The following is a 7,935-nucleotide window of genomic DNA, read 5'->3' as shown; positions in this document are numbered from 1 at the left end:
GGGTAAGTTTCATCGACCACCTCATCCGCGGTCTTTCCGCCCCCATTCATCCTTTTCTCCGCGGACTGCTTTTTGTTTATGGTCTGCAACTTCACCACTTGACCCCCAATTCTATCCTCCATATTTCTATCTTCATCACCCTCTGCGAACCCTTCATTGGCGTCCAGCCTAACTGGGCGCTATGGAAGCGCATTTTCTTCTGTCGCCGCAATGGCTCTCCAAACGTCGCCTATAATATAGGTGGCGTTGTAATTTCTGTTCGCCCCACTGTCGACTACTTCGACGTCAAGCTCCCTGACTCAGTTCAATGGTGGCGCAAGAAGTGGTTGTATATTCAGGAGGAAACCATGGATGTGCTGAAGACAACATCCCCCCTTTTGACGGTGCCGAGAGAATTCTTCGCCGCCGCTCCTGGGACGCGGAGGCTACCGAAGGAGAAAGAACAGCGACTGAAGCCCTGATGGCTCGTATCCACGAGTTGCAAAATACTCGCGGCAAAGAATTATCAGGCATCCAAATCACAGCCTATTTTCTAAGGACCAGAGTGCAGCCTCTTCAGGCTCGCAAACACCCTCTCTGGAAGTATTCTGGCGACACGGACGTTGATCGGTTGTCGACGGATTTAGAAGTCAAGGATTTAGAAAAACTTGTCCGAAAAATATGGCCTCATCAATATGCAAATCGTGAATTAAACTTCTTGAGCTTATGCAAAATTTAGTGTGACGCGAACACATAGATAGGGCAGCGTAATATCACCTAAGACAATAGTAGATTATTTGCTGCCACGCTTCTCGTTGATGCACTAGTAGAAATCAAGGTTTTAAATAGCGCGCAATTTCGTCGATTTTAGCGCGCAATAGCGAATTTGGACCCTCCACGCTATATTTGACAGAAAATGGTCGCTACAGTGCTAAACATGAAATAACACGCTAAATCGTGCTAAATCGTGCTAAAACACATGACACGTAGCGGCGCTAAAACGTTTAGCTGCAAAAAACAAAGGTCTAAAACTGCATGCCAACCCATCCGCCCAAAAGTCCAATTTCCCCAACAAAGCTAAATACCTAAAGCCCATATACGTACGGCAAAACCTAGCCTAAATCCCAGTTTAACAGTTCCGCACAGAAGCGACGGCGGCGGCTACCTCTTCCAACGTGACGTCGGCGTCCGTTGCTTCCACCCATAGAGTTCTGTCGGCTACTTCTTTCGGCTCGGATGTGGGAGACGCCTTAGAAAAATCACCCACCAGGTTAGAGGTGACTAGAACCTCCTCCTCATCCTGATATGTAGATGCGTAGATGTATTGAACTATTGATGTGTAGTTCTTCCGATTCTGAATGAGTTCTTTCACCTTTGTTGTTGCCTCCTTGGCTCTAAATCATAATTTTAGTATGTGTTAAAAAATATTGCCTTTAATTTGATCCTGGGAATCTACTTTGAACGATTTGATTATGCAATTTGTTTGCTGGACAAGATTTTAGTTGCTGAAATCCTTAACATTTGCTTGTCTTTTTGCAAAACGCTATTTTATATATAGCGCGTTATAGCGCGCGCTATAACATGCATAGCGTTTGGAGAAGGTCCCCGCTAAATGAAATAGCACGCTATTTAAAACCTTGGTAGAGATACAAAATTCCATGTATCCATTTGCGCTAGCTTACTCCTCCGTGTCGAGGTCCTCGCTGAAGAGCCATGTCGGCGGCACCGCTCTATCCCAGTTGCGCGTTGAGGAACCATGTCCCTCAATAGCCGCCGGTGGTAGCTTGCTAACCTTCCCGTCCTTCATGTTATACACGTTGGCCAAGGCATCCCGCAGTCCCGATACTTCCATTCCAGTGGAATCATCCAGGAAGAAGATGCGGTCGCTGGGCACCCAGTGCTGATCTGCCACCACAGCCCTAGAGCACAGCCGGCCGACGAAGAGCGCCTCGTTGCCGCCTAGGGTGTTTACCTGTACCCATCGTGACGATTGGAGGTCCGCCTCAAACACCGCAAACTCGTACGTGGTCCAGCCATAATCCAACATAATCCTCTCTCCACCGGATAAGGTTTTGAAATTTCCAAATTCTTGAACCGACAGTGTTCTTTCTTCAAAATTTTAATGCAAGGGACGGGATCAGAGTTACTAGAAAGAAAAACATTCAAAGGGCTTGTAGAATCCATCGTGCATCCATGGCCGAACAAGTGCGTCGGCCTTTATCGATGGTTACTGACCGGCGATCAGCCGATCACCAAAGAGCTGTAGATCCAAATCTGATTTTTTTTTTCAAAAAGGTGGCCCATCATGGCATAAGGCCGAAAGATGTACATATGATTTCATGGGCCAAAAGGGCCTAGATATTTTTTTTGGAACAACGCGGGAAGGAATAAAAAGTCTACACGACCTATCAGAACCAAAGAGGCTTATGATATGGTTCAATACCCAGTAGAGCATCAATGCTGTTGTCAGAAGAAAGAACGAGGCATCTTGTTGGTTCGGTTCCAAGCAATGCAAAGTCTTTGACATAAGATAAGAATAGAAGCAACCAAGAGCATCCGGTGCAAGAACGGACAAAGGAAAAGGAATTTTATGCAGAAAACAGAGCCCCAGGTTTACTGCCACAAGCAACTCCAGCAGCTGAATTTGGTCAAATGATTATTTTTGTTGAATCGCATCCACAGTGCATGGTCCCTAAAACCAGGCATGTCAGTGTCTATCCCTCATTTTCTCGCTGCATCTTCGGTTTCGTCAAGTTGGGGTGGCTAGGGTTGTTTTGGCCATGCGCGGGCACTTAGCTAGTAATAAAAGAGCTGCCTTCATCAACTGATGCAAAGGCTATGGTACCCCATTTAGAAAAAAGATGGTCCCTTCAATATGCAAATCGTGAATTAAACTTCTTGAGCTTATGCAAAATTTAGTGTGACGCGAACGCATAGATAGGGTAGCGTAATTTCACCTAAGAAAATAGTAGATTATTTGCTGCCACGCTTCTCATTGGTGCACTAGTAGAAATACAAAATTCCATGTATCCATTTGCGCTAGCTTACTCCTCCGTGTCGAGGTCCTCGCTGAAGAGCCATGTCGGCGGCACCATTCTATCCCAGTTGTCCATTGAGGAGCCATGTCGTTTAAGAGACACCGGCTGTAGCTCGCTGACCCTCCCATCCTTCATGTTATACACGTTGGCCAAGGCATCCCGCAGTCCCGATACTTTCATTCCAGCGGAATCATCCAGGAAGAAGATGCAGTCGCTGCGCACCCAGTGCTGATCTGCCACCACAGCCCTAGAGCACAACCGGCTGACGAAGAGCGCCTCGTTGCCGCCTAGGGTGTTTACCTGGACCCATCGTGATGATTGGAGGTCCGCCTCAAACACCGCAAACTCGTACGTGGTATAATCCAGAATTATCCTGCAGACCATGAGCATACCTCGGCCGTGCGGTCTGACGACAAGGTAGCGCATTCGTGTGAATTCCTGTAAGGTGTAGCAGGAGTTGGCACCGTCGATGACACGCTCAATTCGACCAATCCTAGGATGGCCGCTCTCTTTATCATGGCTGACCTCCATGGCGAGGAGGTCCTCGTCATTGGTGAGCGCATAGAGCTTCCCGTCTAAGTAGACCATGTCCGTGTAACAACGCCACGAGTCAAGCGCTGACAAACCACGTCCTCGCCGCCTCCGGCTTACAGAGCGCTACCCTCGCGGATCGCTCGTGGCCGACAATGGCCGCGACGAGGCCGCTGTCTGGGCACACGACTAGCTTCCGCACCGGCGTCTCCTGGCTCCAACATAGTTCCTCGGGAGCCGGCTCGTCATCCTCATGGACGCGGATGCCGTACGGGACAGGGATCCGCCTCTTCCTCAGGGTGAAAGGGTTCACCAGGCTGTATAGGTTGCGGTCTTTGTTGTCAATTAGAAGCTGGCTGCTGGATGCGCCACGGTAGTTTTTACGAGATAAGCGATTATGTGGTATCAAGACGCTGAAGCACCCGGGCTTGAAAGTGAAGAAGCAACCGTTCGGGAGAGCCAGCCAGAGCTTGGGCAGAGAGTAGGGCAGGTGTTGCCGCTCGACGGTGTACCAGTGGCGGCAGACGGCGGCGAAGCGGAGGCGGAGGTTGTCGTTGAGGAGCGGGAGGCGGCATATGACTTCAGAGAGGATGTCCTTGGGGAGTTTTGACCAACGGCAACCGTCTCCTTGGGCCTGGGAGGGCCGCCGTCCATCGCAGGTGATCTCGTCGTTGTCTTTTGGGGACTGGGAGCTCCACCGCATGTCGCAGGCGGCAGCGAGGCAGGCCATCTCGTCGGAGTGGTCTTTCATCGGTGAGAGGTTTCCGTGCACGCGACGCGACGTAGCAGGCCGATCGATTGGACTAGCGAAGTCTTGGGATGTCCCAATACCGAAGTCGATCACCTGATCGTGCCTTGTCGATTTTATGTACTTACTTATATGCACGTCACGACCAGCTCCACGTGTCCTATACAAACTCTAGCTAACTATACCATGCTCGATCTCTTGTACTAATCGAACTCTGCTGCTACTAGACTAACGTTGAATCAACCAGGATATCCTTTCCTAACTTTAAACAAGTCTAACTGAATTAGCCCATGTTTGTTTTGCAACCACACTTGTGAGAAGCTTTTTTTGTCATGTAACAATCTTATATTTACTAATTGGAGACTTCCAACAAGCCTCCACGTTAATCCTAGAGATTAACCATTTTCGTCCATTAGATCTTCTAATTATGCATCTCCTGCCATCGCTTTGACGGCGTGAGGCGTGAGGCGTGACTCCTCTATTCCTACTCCCGTCTACTTCCGTACTAGGAAAAACCTAATTAATGGTCACGTCTACCTAATCTCGAGATGGCGAGTTATCCGGCCGCCGGCGTACAGCCTGAGGGAACCTATGAACTATCCCTGATATTCGTTTGTGCAGATGGCGAGAAACCGCCTCCGTCCATCGGTACACATGCGCACACGTACGGCAGGAGGATCAGCTGCAAAACTTCCTATCGGGCAGTGCTAGATCAGACGAGGAGCAGCGGAAAGACCTTCGCGTCCGCCGGTGATGGATGGGAAGCTGAAGCTGATGTATTATACGCAACACTGTCGATTCTTTCTACTAATCAGATTAAAGATTCGTGAGTTAGTTGCATCTCTCACCTGCCTCCATCTATTTTATGAATACAGTCGTTTAATTTATATGCATGACACACTAGGACTTGATCGTTGATTTCCGCACATGTCTGCACGCTCGCGCTTGCTCTTACACCAATTTGGTATTAAACTAACTGCTAGCCTGTACTCCCTCCGTTTCACAGTTAGTTTGCATTTTAGTTTTAGTCAAATTATAACATTAGAATCGTCATAAACTATATTTTTGTACCATATAGCATTCGGTATTATGGTTCTCGATATTTTTTCCAACGACCGAAGAGATGTGAGTGATTTATGTGCAATTCTGTTAGTAGTCAAACTAACTGATGGAGTATACCATTGAAAGGACATTTGTCATGTAGTATGTGCAAAAACATATCTGGACTTCAGGTTATCAACCTCACAGTACGCACTGCAACGCTATGTAAGAGACATGCAAGTTATTCGATAGATTTTGATGTATTATACTTCCATCTTATTTGCAGTACATCCCTCAAAAGTGATAATTATTTTTGTAATATTATTGAAGATGAAAGTGGGTCAATATTACCCTGGGATCCTACTTATATTTCAACTAAATGAGCTAAGCTTTTTAAATGACGATGTCATTGAAAATTAGTTAATTTGGTTGAAATAAGTAGGGTTACATGTACCATAATATGAATCCACTTGCATCTCTAAATATTATGATAATGCTATGCCGCTATGCTTTACTATTGTACTTGCAGCTCTTAAATTGTCACGGCTTTTTCTTCGGACCGAAAGAAATCAAATGATTACTTGAGCAAAATAGCACATGTACAACAGTACGTGTGGGACATGGAAGCAAGAAGAGAAGTGGAGGAGCTCAACAATCACCAATTCGAACCAAATTTGAACGGACAAGGTTAGCTTTCCCATAGCTCTTATTGTCAAATCAAATATAGATATATACGTGCAATCAAGGGTATGTAGAATTTGACCACAGTGATACTTTGAATCGTCGACCATATTTCTTATATATATATATATTTTACTAATTGGAGACGGCCAACGATGCTCTACATTAATCCTAGCGATTAACAAATTAGGTCCTTCAGATTAGACTAATCATCAATAAAGAACCGTCGGATGAAGTAGCATAGCCCTATCCGTGGTCTCCTCATCCTCTCCTTCCCAAATAGCCGCCTAACCCGATTTGCGAACCACGAGATCTCCAATGGCCATCTCACCATCCGAACCACATAAAAGTCTCCGACGGATTTGTGTCACAGATGGTCGCGTACTGCAACTCTGTTGAAGCATCAGCCCAAATTTTCATGATCCTGCCGGATGCACACATTACAGCGAGGATGCAGCGCAGGAATCTAAGGACATGAAGCTGGTCATCGATATATTAAAAAGGAGAAACGGACGAAAAGTTGGTTTGTCCTCCATCTAACGTCTGGCCTGCCTCCGATCGATTCGGACTCATGGTGGAGCAGCAACCTCTGCCTCTCCGCTGCATCTATATCGGCATCATACAAAATTTGGGGCTCTACCAGATTTGTGCAGCAATTTCCCGCTGTGCTGGCCAGAATTGAGTCTCAGATCAGCAACGTGATCTTCTATTTCAGACTAATTCATATCCTAAATCGATCAGCAAAAGGTGAGACCACACATTCTTTTAGGGGCGACAAAATTCAGCCGTAGGAGGATTGGTCATACATACTAGGGACCTCCTAGAAATTTGATTTGTGGCAAAAACAGTAATGTTTACGTTTTACAATACTACAGACATGAACGTGATATATGTGATAATAATTTCCTGATTCTACATGTATTTATTCAGTATATTCCAGTGAAAAAATATTGAGTTTGCAAATTATCGGGAAATTCCTGGTGTTCTGAAAATTTTGGTCACTATTTATTTTTTCAGAGCAACATGATACACGTGTATATAAAGGAAAATCAAGTTAGTATGTTCAGATTATTTACAACATCTTTTTCGGCGTATTGTGGAACAATCATGAGAGCTGCTCTTCCTCATGTTTTGCCCGCAATACTTGCTCTGCTTTTCTCAGCATCAGTCTTCCACCGACATTTGAATCTATTAAAATAAGGTACAGTCCAATCCAGGCTCTCTGGCTCTCTCTAGGGTTCATTCTCTACAAAATCTACCTACCTTTCAGTTTCTTAAGAACGCTGCAATACAACGTCTGTTTTTGGTGGTATATATGAATCTATCCGATAGCCTTCCGCGTCGCCTTCTGCGTCAACCACTGTGTCTTCTAGGTGTGGCTCTTCACGTTCTAAATTAAGTTATCCATTAAGCTTAATTAGCAGAGTCTCTGAAGTAGCGCTTACATCTCAAGAGTGATATATAGATGAGAGATGAACGTACATCGTCAATGGTAAGGGGTGTGATTATACTGAAATAAACCTAGCGTAATGGAAAAAATAAATATTGGAGTAAAGTGCATTCCTTGATGTGCAGATAATGGAGGATGGTAATGGAATTAATTTCTGAGTTTACGAGCAATAATACTCCTGAATGGATTATGAGCCAAAGGAAGGGAAGATGACCCAGGATGCATTGCCTCAGGCGGCACCACAAATCAAATAAGTGTTATTTTGTACTACTGATCGGTATTGTCTCCACTTCTGTAGGTATTGTTTTGATATATACTCTGTACCTTTTTTCACACAAATACATGTAGAGAACTGTTATGCGTTAGAACTTGGGAGACATGTCATGTAGGATTTTCACCGAAGTATTGATAAGCTCGATGTGTTGCATGGTTTCTCTCTAAAAATGCACATTCTCTAATAATCCTTC

This window comes from Lolium perenne, chromosome 7, assembly GCF_019359855.2.
Source record: "Lolium perenne isolate Kyuss_39 chromosome 7, Kyuss_2.0, whole genome shotgun sequence".
In the NCBI taxonomy this organism is placed as follows: domain Eukaryota; kingdom Viridiplantae; phylum Streptophyta; class Magnoliopsida; order Poales; family Poaceae; genus Lolium; species Lolium perenne.
The sequence above is the reverse complement of the archived record's forward strand: the minus strand, read 5'-3'. Positions refer to the sequence as shown.